The sequence below is a fragment of the Mustela lutreola genome, chromosome 16 (assembly GCF_030435805.1).
Source record: "Mustela lutreola isolate mMusLut2 chromosome 16, mMusLut2.pri, whole genome shotgun sequence".
Lineage (NCBI taxonomy): Eukaryota > Metazoa > Chordata > Mammalia > Carnivora > Mustelidae > Mustela > Mustela lutreola.
Window position 1 is genome coordinate 24,382,450 of NC_081305.1, and position 20,579 is coordinate 24,403,028.

Consider the following 20,579-nt stretch of genomic DNA (forward strand, 5'->3'; position numbering starts at 1 on the left):
TTCTTCTTTTAGTAATGACAAAGTAGCTTGTATTAGACTAATCATGTCACAGAGCAATTATAAAATCTTGACCCAAAAACCCCAACTATAAGAACATCCTGGAATAAGAGAAAAACTGGTCAGAAACCAAAGGAAAGAAGGAAATGGCACTGAGTAAATTTTAGGTTTAGGTGACCTGAGTGCACATTCCAGTTTACCCAGGACTGTATGGCTGGACTTACAGTCTTGAAAAATGGAAGGATGACGCTGGCGTCTGTCAGAGTATGTGGAGAGAGAGAGAGAAATCCCAGAACGGTGAGAACGACAGAGGCGAATGTTTGAAATCTGCTCCAGAACTCCACCCAGATCCCTGGTTAAGTCCTGAAAGGAGGCATACTAATGCGCTAAGAGATGCCATGGTTTTCAGTGAAAGCAGTACCTGGGAGACTGGGAAGACAGAGAGAGGAAGAAAGGAAGGAAGTAAAGGAGAGAGAAGAAGAGAGAAAGAGAATGTATGTGAGAGAGAGAGAGAAAGAAAGAACCTTAGATATTTCACCTGGTGCCTACTTCAGAGAAGATATAATTTGGAGTCTGAGTATAGCAATGAAGTTTTTCCTAAACTGCTTAAAAAAAAAAAAAATCAACATTGTTCAGAAAAAGAGAACAGAATCTGGAGCCTCTCCAGAATACATCCCATAAAAGGCCTATAAACAATTTTAAAAATAGGGGCGCATGGGTGGCTCTGTCAGTTAAGCCACGGCCTTCAGGTCAGGGCATGATCCCAGGGTCCTGGGACTGAGTCTCGAATCAGGCTCCTTGCTCAGCGGGGAGTCTGCTTCTCCCTCTGCCTGCCTCTCCCCCTGCTTGTGCTGGCTTCCTCTGACAAATAATTAATAAAATCTTAAAAAAAAAAAAAGTACTAGACTTGCACAGACACAGAAAAATGTAACCCATGTTCCAGGGGTAAAAAACAAAGAATAAAAACTGATAACTAAAAGACCCAGATGTGGGGCACCTGGGTGGCTCAGTGGGTTAAGCCACTGCCTTCAGCTCAGGTCATGATCTCAGGGTCCTGGGATCGAGCCCCGCACTGGACTTTCTGTTCAGCGGGGAGCCTGCTTCCTCCTCTCTCTCTGCCTGCCTCTCTGCCTGCTTGTAATCTCTCTCTGTCAAATAAATAAATAAAATCTTAAAAAAAAAAAAAAAGACCCAGATGTTGGTATTTGCAGATAAGGACTTTAAAGCACTTATTATAAATATGTGAAATAACTCACAGGTAAGTTGGTTAAAATGGATAAATAGATGGGGAATAATAAGAGAAAAATAGAAACAATAAAAAGCACTAAATGAAAATTTTAGACCTATACAATATCTGAATTAAAAAATAATCCACCACATGGGCTTACGATCAATCTTGAGACAGTAGAAGAAAGGGTCAGTGAACCTTAATATAGATCAATACAAATATAAATTATCCAAGCTAAAAAACAGAAAAAAATGTATTTTACCAAAAAAAAGCAGTATAACATCAATGAATACAAAAACATATGAAGCTGTCTAAATATATGTAATTTGAGTCTCAAGAGGAGAGAAGAGAAAGAATGGAACTGAAAAAACAAACAGAAAACAATTTCAAAGCATAATTTAAAAATTCCAAAATTTTGTGAAACACACGAACTTAAAATAAGACAAAACACAAAACTCATCAAACACCAAACAAGAGAAGAACAAAGGCAGCAGTACCTGGGTACACCAGAGTCAAAGACTGAAAACCAAAGATATAGGGTACATGACCAAAGAAAAGGGTCAGTTATACTTAACTAATGAAAGGCAACAAGAACCCAGACAGAGGATCTCATAATCAGAAATTCTGAAGTTCTGAACAATTCTTTAAGAAATAATTAAAACTACCATACCATAAATCATGTCAACCTTATTATTTTCATATAATATGGCCAGATCCAGAAGTGAAAAGTGAAATCACATGACATACATGCAGACAACAATATGAAATATGACTAACTTCCCATCAGAATAAAATAGCATCTATAAGACAATGGTATAACATCTTCACAGTGTTTAAAAGGGTTAAATAGGGGCGCCTGGGTGACTCAGTGGATTAAAGCCTCTGCCTTCAGCTCAGGTTATGATCTCAGGGTCCTGGGATCGAGCCACGCATCGGAGTCTCTGTTTAGCAGGGAGTCTGCTTCCCTCTCTCTCTCTGCCTGGCTCTCTGTGTACTTGTGATCCCTGTCTGTCAAATAAATAAAATCTTTAAAAATAAAAGGGGGGTTAAATAACTGTCATATCAAAATTCTAGGTCTTGAAACCATACCCTTCCCAAAGAAAAGCCAATTAAAGCCATGTCATGATAGAGGAATCGTCACGACACACCTATACTACAAGAAACACTAAAGAACCATCTTTGGGCTAAAGGGAAATGGCACTAGATAGAGGCATGCATCTAAAGTTAAAAAAATATGAAGAGTATTAGCAATGGTGGATATGTGTGTAAATGCAAAAAAAAAAAAAAATACAAATTTTCGTCTCCTAATTGCTATAGGAGACATAGGTCTACTGATAACCATCAGATATATAAACCATGCCATATCATGGGGATTATACACTACAGATCTGCTATACTGTATACGACACTAAGAATGCAAAGAATGAGGGACACATAGGACTATAGAGTCACAATGTCCTTTCCATTTCATGTGACGTAATATCAACTCTGAATGGACTGTGATTAGTTAAGAGTAAGTATTCTAAACAACCACTTAAATAATTATGCAAAGCTATGCGCTAACAGTGCCTTCAAATAATAAAAACAAAATTAAACTACATTTTTATTCAAAATTCTGACACATAGTAAGTCACAACTATGCAACAGATATGGGGCTAGGTATTAGGTGTCGTTGTTAAAAGGAGCAGGAAGGAAACCAAATGGTGAGAAAATAGAAGGAAGAATATGGCAGAGAAGAAGTGGCTGCTTTCATCCTAAAACAGTTACTAAGGACATAGGAAAACTTCACCAGATTTTTTAAATCTACAGATTCCTGTGCTGGTTAATAAAACCAATAAGAGACAAAAGATGCCATTATTTATGCTGTGGGAAGGAAACTGATGAGATGAAAAGTATCACTTCTTTCTGTAAGTACTTGGGAATTTGGAAGAAAAAAAAAATTAATCCCGGTGAAGCAATAGAAAAGCAATGCAAAATTCAATGTGATTCAGATTTCTTGATACAGACTCAGATTCTTGGCAATAATATGTTTCTGAAAGGATGTGGTAAATCTTATTCCAAAATAGAAAGAATACATTTGAGCATAGCCTTACTGACATGACATGACGTTTACAAAGTAAATATAAAGTTACATATCATGGAATAACCAGAATGACATGTATAAAAATATAGTGCAGAATAGAGATGGTTATTTCCATAATAAAACCATTAAAGGAAAAAAGTAGGAAGGCAGACAAAAACAAGTCATAATCTGAGCTAGTACTACATGAACATTGAATATTGAATAGAGCAAACCTGGTATTTTATTACAAGTTGGTAATTGAACATGATTATGTGTCTCTGTCTCTTTCTCTCTTCCTTTATAAAGTACCAATTGTTTGAAGTTTGAAGAACTGACTTGGCATCACCAAGAGTTAATTCATTAGTTGTACACATGACTGTTCTGAAGATTTAATGAAAAAGTCATGTTCAAACAACTTAGCGCAGTGCATGGACATTATATTAACCAAACGAAGGGTTTTTGTTAATGTTTTATCATCATTATCATAACAGCAGCAACAGTCTTTGTATAAGAAAGAACTTGATCCAATTAATCAGCTACAGAAAGAGGAATATCTTTATTCATCAACAACATTTATTAAGGGCCTACGCACCAGTGCTATCCTGTCTGAAAAATGTGGGGGCAAGCATGGCTGGGGCAAAGTAAATAATCAGTTATACTTAACGAACGAAAGGCAACAAGAACTCAGACAGAGGATCTCATAATTAGAGATAACTGAAGCTCTCACCAATTCTTTAAGAAACAAATAGAACTATCATACCAACAGCATTTCAGCTTTATTATTTTTTATAAGATGTGGCCAGATCCAGAGAGAGTATTTGCCATTTTATCAGTAGTCTACCTTTCTCCTCAAATTCTCGTGTCTGTCTAAACTTAATTCTTCATCCTTCATTCTTTTTTTTTTAACCACTTTTTTAAAAAAGATTTTATTTATTTATTTGATAGACAGAGATCACAAGTAAGCAGAGAGGCAGGCAGAGAGAGAGGGGAGAAAGCAGGCTCCCTGCTGAGCAGAGAGCATGATGTGGGGCTCGATCCCAGGACCCTGGGATCATGACCTGAGCTGAAGGCAGAGGCTTTAACCCACTGAGCCACCCAGGCACCCCTTCATCCTTCATTCTTAATTCAACTTATTTCTGCCTGCCTAAACTTAATTCTTCATTCATCATTAGAATCACCCAAAATGTTTCCTGACCATTCAAATCACGTATAGAATAGAATGGGTTTGAGGTGAAGCATAGCAGTGACAATTATAGTCAACCCTTGAAAAACTGGATGGTTTGGGGCACTGACTCCCACATAGTAAAAAACGTGGGCAAAACTCCTGACTCCCCAAAAATGTAACTCCTAATAGCCTACTATTGACTGGAAGCCACACAGATAACATACCCCAGAGAACAACATATCTTTTGTATGTTATATATATTATATACTGTATTCTTTTTTTTTTAAGATTGTTATTTATTTATTAGTGAGAGAGAGATCAATCACAAGCAGGGGTGGGAGGGTAGAGGGAGACGCAGACTCCCTGCTGAGCAGGGAGCCTGATAGAGTACACAATCCCAGGACCCCGGGATCACATGAAGGCAGATGCCCAACTGACTGAGCCACCCAGGTGCCCTATATATGCTTATAATAAAGTAAGCTAGAGAAAAGAAAGTGTAAAGAAAATCATGAGGAAGACAAATACATTTAAAGTACTATAAATAGTACTATTTTGTACTTAGTAAAAAAATCTGTATTGTGGACCCATGAGGTTCAAATCCATGTTTTAAGGGTAAGCTGTACTTAAATTTCAGTAAGTTTCAGAAAAATTTTATGTCAGTATTATCGACTTATTTAATCATCACAAGACTAAGAAGCAGAAATGAGTATCCTTATTTTACAGATAAGGAGATCAGACGTCAGTGAGATTCAGAATCTCGCCTACGGACATAGAGCTAGTAGGCAAAGGGATCAAAGGGGAACTCCAGTCTTGTAGCTCATAGACAGATTTCCACTCTAGAACCATTGTCTCCCTTGCCCATAAGAGATGCCATGATTGTGATCCATTACAGTGAATTACTGAGTCATGTAGGTGGTTAAGTATTTAAACCTTTATGGCAAAGTTCACTTGATGCATCATAATTAGCAACAGAAATTAGCTAATCAAAGTACTAATGATAACCTAATTGGTGCAGTGTTTGACTGCTTACAAAGCACTTTCGAGTAATTATATAATTTGATTCTTATAACGATGATGGGTGGCAGAAATTTTCCTCCTAACTTTACAGGTGAAGAAATTAAGGCTCAAAGAAATTTATTGACTTTCCCCCAAATCATTAAGCTTCCAAAGAAGTAAAGTTGGGAAATGAATGAATTCCAGCTCATTATCTTGTGTTTTTCAAATACAACATATGCCACTATCCCACATGATGAGATGATCAAGAGCAGGGTTCTTAGGAGTCCTTCCCATATTCAGAAATGACACGTGGTGCATTCTTTGAGTGGGTAATTACCCTTCCACCTGCAGTCTTAGATCCTCGTTGTGATTCTGGTCTTTTCTCCATGGAAAACATTCTTGAAAGACCACTGCATTGCCCTGTGAATATAGATTTGCGTCTGACTTCTTTCATGCTCTGTACAACCTGAGAACACTTCTGTGATCTTAAAGGAAACACTGAAAGCATTTTCTGCTATCATCTCCCATCCACAGTTTCTGTAACACACCATAAAAGGAACTTTTCCTTTTTCTTTCACTACAAAAGCTGTGCATTTTAGCTTATTGAGCAATTTTCCATACTTTATAGTAGGCTTCTCTGGCTCAATAAAACAACACATATAGAACTAAGTATTTTATCTCCTACTTTGATTTCTAAGACTGGTTTCAAATAACTGATGTATTATTAGAGTAGTAGAAAATGCTAGGAGACTATGACAGAATTAAATCAAATAATAAAGGGAATTTGATATTTACCTCCCTGTCTTTCTAAACAAAATTTCCAACTGGTGGATTTGAATTTTGGTAACAGATATGTCCTAGTTGAGCAAAATATGGTTGATTAAACTTGTTTCTTGACAAAAGAGAGAGAAGGAAAAAAGGAAGGAAATAACTTTGGTTAATATTTTAGAATTTAATTTTATTTAGAATATAACCGCTCAGCTACATTTTGCATTTCAAAGACCATCCTACAAAAAGATATGACCTACTACCTTACCCTCTTGAGAGTAGTGTCAAAATAATAAATGAAATAAAGTGGTGTCAGATTTGGGTTTTACACTTTGGCCTACCGTAAAACCTGGGGGCACTTACATAAAGTCATAAATGTTCTAGACCCTCACTTGCTTTTATCTACAGGTGAAGAATATTTCACCTTCTTTGTACCATTATTATGAAGATTAGATATAATAAATAATAGATTCTGTTATTTAATTATACTCTTTTTACGTTTATTGCATATATTCTCTCATTCTGTGTGAGGGTTAGAAAATTATTATTATCTGTTTTGGAACATATATAACAAAGGATTTGTTTTAGAACATATAAAGAATTCCTACAGATGTATAAAAAGACAAGTGATTTTTAAAATGTGCAAAATAAGTGGCCAGGCATTTAGCAGAAAAGATGTATGTGCTTTTCTCCCCTCACTGGTAATTAAGGAAATGCAAAATTTACAATGAAGGTATTTTTAGTTAGAGTTGGTCAACTCAACCCAGACATGGAATTTTTCTTCCTCAAAGACTTGCATAATAAAACTAAAGGTACAACAACCACAAAAGGCATATATTCATAAAGAAGAAGAGAACAGATAAAAAGCAACTAATTTATTACTAATGGAGGAAGGAGTGAAGTAAAAGATTGCATGTTGAATTCTAAGTACTTATCCCAAGGTTTTTCCTTAATTGCTCTCTAGATACCAGCAAAAAGTCTTCATGTGCCAACTTGGAAAACAGAAATGTCTTCTTTGAGGAATCTAGCCAGCTCAAGTGAAAAATCTAAAACTAAAATCATTAGTGTCCAACGTTACCCAGGAAAATGGACCAGGCAGATCTAAGGGGCACCTGGGTGGCTCAGTCAGTTAAGCACCTGACCTCAGCTCAGGTCATGATCCCAGAGTCCTGGGATCAAGCCATGCCAGGTGTCAGGCTCCCTGCCCAGTAGGGAGCCTGCTTCTCCTTTTCCCTCTGCCTCTCTCCCCACACCCCACCCCCGCTCACATGCATGCATGTGCTCTCTCTCTCTCCTTCAAATAAATAAAATCTTAAAAAAAAAAAAGTCCCTTCCTGAGCATCCCATCATCTTGTCCTATTCCTAATATGAGAAAAAGTCAACAATCACCCGACTTGTGAAAATCCTCTGGCAAGAGTAATGGAAACCAAAATAAGTAAAGCAGATAAAGGTAGGAAAGAAGACAGACAAAAGCAACTTGAAGGAAACAAGCTACAGAAAAGGAAGAAAACTTAAAATCAACAATTATTAATGCCTTTAGGGAGAGGGAGGACGAGATGACAGACTTACAGGACTATGGTTCCCTCTATATTGGAACGAGGCAAATAGAAAGTCATCAAGGGAACTGATAACGTTCAGTTTCTGAATCTAGAGGTGACTCTTCCTGCTAGAAGGAGTTGAAGGGTCTCTTTGCAACCCCATTCCTTGGCAAACATAATGGCAATATTGGTAGAGACAGAAGGTAAATGAAGGACACTTTCTAAATTATATTAGAGCTAGAAAGAAGCACCCACAGACACCCACCCCCCCCACACACACAATTCTCTAGAGTCTGTAAGTGCAAAGAAATACAAAGTAAAGTGAGAGCAGAAGCCAGTGACTCGTGTGCCAGACACATGTTTCTTTATGTTATATGGTAAGAGGAAGGAAGACTTTGAGGTTAGAAAGATCTGGAATCAGAGCCTCTGGCTCTGACATTTGACACCTGGGAGAAATTGGACAAACCAATGTCACGAAGCTTTACTAACTTCATACATGAAATGGAGTAACAAGACATTCTATAGGGTCACTGTGACTATTCCAGATAATGCATACACAAGCAGTTTCGTAGCTTGGTTCAAAGTACAAACTAAATCAGTATCAGTTATTATCATTATAGTAAGGTACATGGAGTTCTCATTACACATTGCTGGTTTACCTATTCTCATCAAATATTCTTCTTGTTTTTATCATTTTGCTAATTAAATAACCTCCCAGTTTTCTACCTAAAGCTGTCAGTTGGGGTGTGTGTGTGTGTGTGTGTATACATTACATATATATGTATTACATATATATGTGTGTGTACTGATATGTATTTTATATTTTTTATATATTATATAAGTAGATATACCAGTTTGCATGGATCCTACCTTACTATGCAAGTCAAGCTTGAGTTTCCCAGAAGGAAAATGAATAGGCAAATAACTTTCCTTATAGAGTTCTGGCTTTGCAATTGATTCTAAGTGTTCATATCTTATAGTCATTTTAAAAGCTTTTTTTTTGGGGGGGGGCCTTGTTTTTTCTATTTAACATTTGCTAAGTGGCCTTCGACTGTGTATATGCCTATTTTGGGATGTTTAAGTATGATTAGGAAACCTAATAATTGATTGCATGGGAAGGAAGAATATCAAAAAGAAGAGGAAGAGAAGCTGAATTATATAAATAAAAACATTCCAAGAGCAAGGACCACTCCGCTGTGTCAGATCAAAATACATCTTGCAAACACTCACTTCTACTTGAAATTGCCAGGGGAAATGCGCCTGCATTTTATATCATTCAATTGCATCACAATTACATTTTGAAAACTCAGGATGATCTGTGGTTATAGTCCTTTGGTTTCCGGTGGGTGCTGTGTCTTTTATTTTATTTTTTCTTCACTCAACAGCCAGACACCTGAAGCTGGTGGCAAAGTCATAAACCACAGAGCTGAATGAAAAGGCAGTTGGGCTATAATTCAGTTCACATTTAATCGTGCCCAGAGCAATTAGGCCTGGTGACAACCACTTTATCAAAGAGTAAAATTTGAATCCATTCTTTCTCATCCCAGGAGCTCGAGACAAGTTCATATTTGAACTTGAGCAAGCGATCGCCAGACTTCCTTCAAGCGTTAGATGTCAAGACATTTTGCTTGTTTGTTTCTTTAATGGGAGCCTTCTGAAGCCCTGAATTCCTTTGAAACTTTGCTGTTGAGAACCCTGTATTCACCCAGGCAGCATTAACTTTGCTCAGTGAAGATGCTTCTGACCGCTCATAGAAATGATAATATAGGGGTGCCTGGGTGGCTCAGTGGGTTAAGCCGAGGCCTTCAGCTCGGGTCATGATCTCAGGGTCCTGGGATCAAGCCCCACATCAGGCTCCTTGCTCAGTGGGAAGCCTGCTTCTCTCTCTGTCTCTGCCTGCCTCTCCGCCTGCTTGTGATCTCTGTCTCTCTCTCTGTCAAATAAATAAATAAATAAATAAATAAATAAAATCTTTAAAACTTAAAAAAAAAAAGAAATGATAATATAGTGATAGAGGACATTTAATGAGAGCTTTCATTACACAGGGAATAATGTGAAAGCTTTACAACGATTAGTACATTGAACGCTCATATGCCGCTGAGGGAAGTATTAAGCTCTTTATCATACAGGTAGGAAAAGTGAGGTCTTGAGAGAAGAAAAGTCTTTCTCAATTCAACAAAGCCAATGTGACTGAGAGCCTTGTGAGTTAATCAAAATCCATTTCCTTCATTTATGGGGTGCTAGCCTCCGTTTTCCATCTTTCCCTGAAATTTGGTGTGCCAATGCAATTACCTTCTGAGCAACATGTTTGAGAAGTAGATGATCTTCCATATGGGGCCTTCCCTTTTTTCACTGGTGGCTGAATGGAGAATACGTTAAGGCCATTTGAAAACTGTAGACCCAACAAAGAGTAAGAGCATGGGTCTTGGACAAAAGAAAGCACATCCTACAAATTCACTTAGTCACCCATTACACATTAGCAAGAAATCATGTCAGAGGCTTCATACAGTAAGATTTACTGGTTACCAGCTATGATATTTATGTAAGTGCTAGCTGCCATTAGGGGTATAATAGAGTGTTTAACTCCTATTGTGTGATTCTGAAGAACAAGATATTAACCCCTGTGCTATATACCATGTCTAAACTGATGAATAAATCCCCCTTGTTAGAACTCTGAACACTTGAATCATTCTTTCTTACTTGACAACTGTCTTCTTATGGTGTTGATTGAGGACATCCACTAGTAATTTTACCTTGACTAAATCTCCAATAAATATATAGGTAAATATCCACTATTCGAAAAATATAATATTTTCAAGGCAAAGGAGTAGGAAAATCGTTTTGGAGCCCTTGTTTTCAGCCTTGGATACTTTGAGATTAACGACTCAAGCAATCGGATAAATCTGATAAGGTTTATGCATACTTAGGTCCCCCAAGTGCATATAAATATAATACGTTGCATAAAATCTTGGGATCCATAGAAATGGATTTAGGACCCTTGACACATGTGATTTCAAATAATTCACATGGAAGTTTTGCCTGACAGCGGTTTTATTACCCTCATTTTACAGATGACAAAACATAAGATACAAGTGCTAAGTGACTTGCCTAAGCTCAGACATTTGGTACATGGCAGAATTAGGATTTAAATTCAAGACAATTTTACTCCATGGTTCATGTCTTTTTGACTACTTTATGACTCCTCAGCCCTCGTGAAACATCATCTAGTTTCTCACAACGAACGTAAAACCGCTCTTCTAACATTAAATTTTGTAAAATATGCCAGACTTTACCATTCAAAATATCTACTATTTATGCAATTGTGCAAATTTAGTCTGTATGTGAAAAAAGATGGATAGAAATACTGAAATTGAGAGATTAAGACAGAGATCCAGAAAGATCCAGAAAGCTAATACCTTCATAAACTATTATAAGACATTATCTATAAGTGACATTTACTTTTATCCAAAAGTTTTACAGAAATCTACGGTAAAGGTAACATAAAATAGCCTCTGGTGCTTATTTCCAAAGTTCTCCTACTCTCTAGCCATAAGGAGCTGGAGTTACCCAAAGAGCCTAGCTCTCTTTGGTGCCTACTGAAAAATTTCTTCAGTCTCAAATCCTTTTCCTTTCTGCCTTCATAAATCCAATCATCTTATTTAACACATTCTCCAACCAATGACCAATTTCTCCCCCTAAAACAAAACAAAATAAACAAACCCATTTCCTGATTTGTGTGGAAGTAGGAACAATGTGAGGGATCATAGTACAGTTGGTATTACCAGGTTGTGGTGAATAAATGCACATCCTTAATAGCAATTATTTCTCTGGAATTGTTCGGTGTATTGTTCCTTTCCCCAGTAGATTATTCTCTAAGAAGGCAGTGATTCTCAACTCCCTCTTTCTCTATTATATTCCCTATACTGGTGTAGGTTCTTTTTTTTTTTTTAATTTTTTTTTTTTTTTAATTTAACAGAGATCACAAGTAGGCAGAGAGGCAGGCAGAGAGGGAGGGGGAGGCAGGTTTCCTGCTGAGCAGAGAGCCCGATGTGGGGCTCTATCCTAGGACTCTGGGATCATGACCTGAGCCGAAGGCAGAGGCTCAACCCACTGCACCATCCAGGCACCCCCACCCCGACCCCCCGTGTAGCTTCTAACACAGAGTAGGTGTATTTATTGAATGACTGAACGGTGGGAGTTTTCTCCCAATTCAGCGATTTGGGGAAATCTCTAATGATGATAGAGCAAGTTCTCTAGCTTGCATCATTCCTGAATGGCTTCAGCACACTTCACACAATTGCGAAACTAACTAATGAAATGAGCCTGATGGGTCTCAAGTTGAAGAGAAACATTGCCACCACCTAGGTGGAATATGCCACACAAACATTTTAAATTGCTTTTCCTCCCTCCTCAGGAGCAGCTGAGTTGGGGACTTGCAGAAGGAAGGGCAGATGGTGTCGCTCTGCCACACCCTAGAGGTGCCTGTCTGTTCTACACCAAGAACATCTGCTTCTTGCCACTCTTCACCATGGCAATCCCTTCCCAGCTGAGAGACCAGCACGAGGGGCTCTGGCCTCAGTAGGTGCAGGGAGGTACTTTCTGCTAATTCAGAGAGATGTCACGGAGAGCTGGCAGCCAGTTGATTATTTAGAACCCTTTAGTGTGCACACCCTGGGGCAAAGCAGCCATGGCAAGCTATTGCTGGACCAGCAATATACCTTTATTTCCACATGTGAAAAAATTTAAAAAATAGCTAGAAGAACAGCCCGAGTCTTTATCTTACTGTTCTAATTAAAGCCCATAACATAGACACCTAGCAGGAAGCATAAAATATTTGAGTTAGGAAGACAGCTTTGAATGACAGCATCTCCATTCATTGACGGGTTACTTAAAATTCTCTAATACCTCACATCTCAGGGCCAGTTTCCTTGTTTATAAAATGGTAATAAGTTGATTGACATCATAGGCTGCTATGAAGATTCCTCTTTCTCCTTCACCTATCTCATCATTCCACCACAGGGGAACGCTCTTGTTGTACACCTATCTGAAAATGTCTATAGATCACCTGTATTGGAATCACTCACTGCCCAGGTGATTCTGCTGCATACTAAAGATTGTTCTAAACAGTTTGAATAAATAAAAATCCAGATTGCACTGATGTGATCACAGGCAAAATGTATTTCTTTCTTCAGCTGGTAGTTATCTACCTCAAAGCCTTACGTAGAGCATTTTTATGATCAAGAAGCTTATATACTTAAAAAACTAGTTTGGGAAAACAGATGCTATGAATAATGCCCTCCACCTCTCCCGCTCCTAGAATTCTTTACAGATTTTTGATACGAACATAAAATTGTTTCATATGCACAGTATACACTAAATATAACGTTGACAAGACTTCATACATCTTGAGACATCTTAATGGTGGTTTTTTTTTAAGTAGCAATTCAATGGTTTTTATTATATATATTTTTATATATAAAATAGCTGTGTCACCACCATTACATAATTCCAGAAGTTTCACACCCGATAAAGAATATGTTTTCAATTCTGTTTATAATATACACCTGGGAGTGGAAGAGCTGAGCCCTATGATAATTCTCTGTTCAACATTTTGAAGAACTACCAAACTGTTTTCCAAAGTGCCATCATCAATTTACATTCCCAGTAGCAAAGAATGAGATTATCATGTTCTCCACATACCCACCAACACTTGTTACTGATCATCTTTTCATTTTAGACATACCAGTGGGTGTGAAGTGACAGCTCATTTAGAGTTTGAAGGTGGTATTCTTTTTTTTTTTTTTTAAGATTTTATTTATTTATTTGATAGAGACACACAGCAAGAGAGGGAACAGAAGCACAGGGAGTGGGAGAAGCAGGCTTCCCGCGAGCAGGGAGCCCAATGCGAGGCTCGATCCCAGAACCCTGGGATCATGACCTGAGATGAAGGCAGATACACCCAGGTGCCCCAGACGGTGGTATTCTTAATATGCACTTGCCCATTGTCTTATATGTGTGTAGACATACCCATTTCCTACATTTTTCTAAGAAACAGTAAATTCATCTGGCTTTGCAGCAAACCATTGGCTCATGATGGGATGCCCCTTTGCAATGTTTAATATGATTATTATTATTATTATTTTTTAAAGATTTTATTTATTTATTTGACAGACAGAGATCACAAGTAGGCAGAGAGGCAGGCAGAGAGAGAGGAGGAAGCAGGCTCCCTGCTGAGCAGAGAGCCCGATGCGGGGCTCGATCCCAGGACCCTGAGATCATGACCCGAGCCGAAGGCAGCGGCTTAACCACTGAGCCACCCAGGCGCCCCATGATTATTATTTTTAAATAAGATGAGTTTGGAGAACTTAATGTTAACTAACAATTATATATATTCAATCTAACATTCATATAGTTGGATAGGATAAAGAATACAGTTTACATAGTTGGAAAGGATAAAGAACACAGTTTCACTTTCATGAATGCCCAGTAGCTTGCAGCTGGGAGAGATCACTATCCCAGCATCAGGCCAAATCCAGGACACACACACACACACATATCCTGAGGATTAGCTGATCAGCACTGTGTTGGTAACCAATAGAGTTATAGCCAATGGAAAACTGCAGTTGGGAGTAAAGCCAGAACTAGGATAGGAGGGCCAAAGGTGGAGGAGGAAGGGATAGGAGAAAGAGAAAAAGCAGCAGCAACTGTCACTTACTAATTTCTTAAAACGTGAATTACATAACCTCAAACCTAGAGGAAAGGTACTATTAGCAATTCCTTTTTGTAGGAGATGAACCTGGGTCTTAAGCTATATCATGCATTAGCTAGGTTAAGAGGGAGAGCAATGATTAAAATCTGCTTTTTATTTTGTGTGTTTTGTTTTCACTTCCAGAGTAAACCCGTCTTACTGTAGTAAGCCACAAACCCATCTCAACTTTACCAGAAATAGGGAGAAAAAAAGCACCTCTTCAAAGAATAAAGCAAACACATTTATAAAACCAAACACAATATTAAACAAAGTAAAAATTGTTTGGATTCAAAAGCTAAAAGTGACTCCACAGATTCACCCGAGTGAAAAATGTCTGGCTGTACATAGAGTTTAAAACATTCATTCAGATATCTGTATGATAACAATAGCTGAGAAACTAGAGTTTCTTGAAGATCACCACTGCTTTAAGGAAAACAAAACAAAACAAAACAAAACAAAAAAAAACCTTCATTGTAATTTCTAGTTTTGAAATAAGTGTTACAAGCTGGATAAATAAAAATGAAAGCACTAATGGAGACTTAACTTGCAGGCACAGTATCTTCTATATTTCATTAATTTAAACTGCATATTTGTTTCACATTTTAATATCTGAAATCACAATGAGACATACAATAGATGGCTCCATACAGTTACTCTCAACAAGATGAATACTGTCTGATTCCAAGGCTAAGATTCTTTTTTTTTTCTTTTAATGTTTTTATTTATTTATTTGACACAGAAAGAGAGAAAGAGAGAGAGCAATCACAAGCACGGGGAACAGCAGAGGGAGAGGTAGAAGCAGACTCCCATTGAGAAGGGAGTCTGACATGAGGCTCCATCCCAGGACCCTGGGATCAAGACACAGGTTTCCAGATTTATCACATAATATTTTTAAATTACCAGTTTTCAACCCCAAAGTACAGGCATACCACAAATGAGGAAAGGATGACCCTGACAGAGGGAGTAAAAAAAAGAATGGACAGAAGCCATTTCTGAGTAAGACCAGACATTGGACTTACTAGACAAAGACTAAATCAAATGTCTTAAATACGCTCAAGGAACTAATGAAAACATGGCAATGAGGAGAACAATGTATAAATACAGAAGCACTATAAAAATACAAATCATAAAAAAAAAGCAAAGCAAAATGAAAATCTAGAGATGTAAGTAGGTGAAAAAAAATCAGTAGCTGAAATGAAAATCTCACTAGAGTGATTCAAAAACAGATTTGAGCAGGCAGAAGACATATTCAGCAAATTTGAAAACCATACAATTAAAATCACTTATTCTGAGGACCAAGAAGAAAAATAATGGGGGAAAAAAAAACAAACAAACAGAGCCTAGATTACCTGTCAGACACCATTAAGTATAACAATGTATAAATTATGGGAGTCCCTGAAAGAGAAGAGAGAGAAAAGAGGGCAAAAAGAATATTCAAAGAAATTATAGATGAAAATTTGGTGAAATAAATGAAGCTTCATTGATAACAATTGAGATAAACTCAAAGGATGCATACCAACACGTTATAATGAAACTACAGAAAACCAAAGAAAAAGAGAAAATCTTGAAAGCAATGAGAAAACCAACTCTTCACACAATATGGATACTATTAAGATTAACAGTTAATCTGGGGCATCTGGATGGCTCAATGGGTTAAAAAAACCAACTCTAGGTTTCAGCTCAGATCATGATCTCAGGGTCATGATACTGAGCCCTATATTGAGCTCAACATGTAGCTCAGAGTCTGCTTGGGACTCTCCCTCTCTCGCCGCCCCCAACCCCCGTAAGAAATACTGAGTCTTGACATGAAAGCGCACTTGACAATAACTAGATGCCACATGAAGAAATAAAGAACTTCAAGAAAGTTATCTATATTGGAAAATATAAAAGCTATTATTGTTTGGGGGTTATAACTTCTCTTTTTGTTTCCCATATTATTTTAAAAACAAATCCATAAAACAATAACTACAAATATATGCTAATGTATGAATACAGAAACACTATAAAAATAAAAACAATGCATAAAAGCCTTGTGGCAATTACAATATAAAGTGGAGAAACAGCTGTATGGGAGAGATTTTGTTTAGTGATACCAACCTATTTAGTTAGGTTGGTATCTATTCAGACTAAACTGCTAAAAAAATTCGGATGTTATTTTAATCTCATAATAGCTACAAAGAAAATAAAAAATAGATATGCAGAAAAAGATATATCAGAAATCAAAATGGAACACTAAGGGAAAAAAGGAATAAAAAAAGAAGAAAGCAGTATTGGAGGAATTAAGAAATACAAACTAACATAAGATGTAGAAGACAAATAGCAAAATGGCATTAGTAATTTCTTCTTCACTAGACAGCAGTTTAAATATAAAGGACTAACTCACCATTTATATAACACAGAATGGTTAAAAAAAACACGATACAACTATATGCTATCTTCAAGAGATTCACTTTATACTCAAAGACACAAACTGGTTGAAGGTGAAAGCATGAAATAAGATACTTTAGCAAACAGTAAACAAAACTGGAGTTGCTATACTAACAAACAAAACAATTATAATAAAAAATGGCTAAAGACAGAAGTCATTATATATTGATAAAAGGGTCAATTAATTCATCAAGAAGACAAAACAATTATAAACATATTTGAAACAAATAAGAGAGTCCACATATATATAAAGAAAACACTGACAGAATTAGAGAGAGTTTTAGATAATAGTTGAAGAGTTCAACAATGTACTTTCAATAGTGTGCAGAATACCTAGACAGAAGGCCAGTAATTAAATATAGGACTTAAACAACACTTTAAACCAACCAAACCTAACATTTATAGAATATTCCTCTTCAAAACAAGAGAAGACACATATTCTCAGGTGGCCAGGTGCACATGGAATAGTGACTAGGACAGACTGTATACCAGACAGCCAGAGTAGCCTGAATAATTTTTTTTTTTTTAATTGAAGTCATGAAAAGTCTTCTCTCACTGCAGTGGAGGAAATCTAGAAATCCAGAAAGAAAACAGAAAATTCACAAATATGTGAAAATTAAAAACACAGCCTTAAGTAAACAGTGGGTCAAAGATATGATCAAAGGGAAATTTTAAAAAATACGTGGAGATGAATGCAAACAAAAACACAAATGCAAAAATTTATAAAAGGAATCAACTCAGTGCATAGAGGGATATTTATAGCTGTAAATATGTATACTAACAAAGAAGAAAGATCTCAAATCAAAAACTAACTTTATACCTTAAGGAAGAAGAAGAGAAAACTAAAGCGAAAGCTAGAAAAAGAAAGAAAACAGTAATGATTAGAGTGAAAATATAAAGTATAGAAATATATAACAGAGAATCAATTTATCAAAAGCTGATTATTTTAAAAGATCAACAGAATTACCAATCTTTAACTAAGATGACTGAAGAAAAGAAGTTAAAAATAACTGAATATAAGTTAAAAATCTGAATATAAATAAACTAAAATTTGAATTACTATTCACTATACAAAACCAAGAAGAATTAAAAAAGAAGCCCATGGGGGCGCCTGGGTGGCTCAGTGGGTTAAAGCCTCTGCCTTCGGCTCGGGTCATGATGCCAGGGTCCTGGGATCGAGCCCCATATTGGGCTCTCTGCTCAGCAGGGAGCCTGCTTTCTCCCCTCTCTTTCTGCCTGCCTCTCAGCCTAACTGTGATCTCTGTCTGTCAAATAAATAATAAATAAAATCTTTAAAAAAAAAAAAGAAGCCCATGAATAATTCTATACAAAAAATTAGATCACCTAAATAAAATGAACAAATTCCTAGAAAAACACAAATCACCAAAACTGACTCAAGAAGAAATAGAGAATCTGAATAGATCTGTAACAAGAGACTGAAGTAATAATCAAAAATCTCCTAAAGACAAATCTAGAGTCAGGTGACTTCATAGATAAATTCCATGAAATATTTAATAAAGAATGGAAACCAAATGAATACCAAATATTTAATAAAGAAGGAAGATCACTCCATATAAAACTCATCTAAAAATAGAAGAGAGCACTTTCTTCATTTTGTAGGGTCAGCATTACCCTGATATCAAAGCCAGATATCAAAAATATAAAAACAAAATAAAACAAAACAAAAAAACAAAGAGACCAATACCCCTTACAACTATACACATGCAAAAGTCCTCTAAAAACAGTATGATAAAGGGATTATATACTATGACCAAGTAGGACTTATCCTAAAAAATGCAAAGCTGTTTCAACATTAAAAAAAAAAACAACAATATAATACACTGCCTAAATACAAAAACAATAACAACAAAAATACAAGAGCATCTCAATTGACAGAAAAAGTGTTTGACAAAATCCGTTATTCTTTCATGATAAAAATGCTTAACAGACTAAGAATGGAAACAGATTTCCTCAACCAGATAAAGAACCTTTATGAAAAATCCACAGTCACCATCACACTTAGTGGTAAAATCTGCACGTTTTTTCCTCCTATCAGGAACAAAACCAAGATGCTACTTTTGCTATTGCCATTCAACCCTGTACTGTAAGTTCTAGCCAGAGAAATTAGATAAGAAAATGAATAAAAGGTATTTAAGTTGGAAAAGAGTAGGTAAAATTTTCTTTATTTGTAGTCAACAGGATCTTATATACAGAAATTCCAAATAATCCACAGAAAAAGCTATGAAACCTCATAAATGAATTCAGCAAATTCAAGGGTACAAAATCATCATGCAAAAGTCAATTGTATATGAAGAGTTCTTTTTACAATAACACCCCCAAAATATAAAATACTGAGGAATAAATTTAAAGTGAAAGAATTTATGCTGAAGCCTGTAAAACATTGCTGAAACAAATTAAAGACCCAAATAAATAAAAAGATATTCTGTGTTTATGCACCGAAGTCATCCAAAGATTGAATATTATCTCTATGAAAATTCCAATGCACACTCCCTACCCTTTGTTTTTTTGCAGAAATGTTAAAGACAGTCCTTAAATTCACATGGAATTACAAGGGAGTCCTTAATAGCCAAAACAATACTGAAAAGGAGATCAGAATGGAAGACTCACTCTTCTCAATTTCACCACTTACTACAAAACTATCGTAATCAAAATAGTGAGGTCCTGGCACAAGAACAGTCATATAAACCAATGGAAAATAACTGAAAGTCCAGTCACAAACTAATATATTTATGAAAAACTGATTTCAACAAGGATGCCAAGACCACTCAATGGGGGAAGAGGAGTATCTTCAACAAATGTAGTTTGTTGGAGTGCTGACGTAACTGGGAATCCATAGGCAAAAGAATAAACTTGGACACCTACCTCATATTATATATACATATTAACTCAAGATGAATCAACCAACATAAATATAAAACCATAAAGTTCTTAGAAGAAAACTTAGTGGTGCATCTTGAATTTTGGCAATGGGTTCTTAGTATGACAACAAAAACATGAGCAACAACAACAAAAAAAATAGAACTTCATTAAATTTAACATATTTGTGCTTCAAAGAACATTATCATGAAATTAAAAACAACTACAGAATGGGAGAAATATTGGCAAATCATATATCTGATAAGAGTACATATTCGAGGGGCGCCTGGGTGGCTCAGCGGGTTAAAGCCTCTGCCTTTGGCTCAGGTCATGATCCCAGCGTCCTGATATCAAGCCCCACATTGGGCTCTCTGCTCAGTGACGAGCCTGCTTCCCCCACTTTTACTCTGCCTGCCTCTCTGCCTACTTGTGATCTCTCTCTGTCAAATAAATAAATAAAATCTTAAAAAAAAAAAAAAAGAGTAATTACTCCAGAATATATTAAGAACACTTAATAGCTTGGGTCACCTGGGTGGCTGAGTCAGTTAAGCATCTGCCTTTGCCTCAGGTCATGATCTCAGGGTCCTGGGATCAAGTCCCGCATTTGGCTCCCTGCTTAGCAAGGAGTCTGCTTTTCCCTCTCCCTCTGTCCTGCTTGTGCTCTCTCTCTCTTTCTCTCTCTCTGTCAAATACATAAATAAAATCTTTTTAAAAAGAACACTTATAGCTCAATAACAACAAAAACAACAACAAAAACAAAATAGAATTTTTAA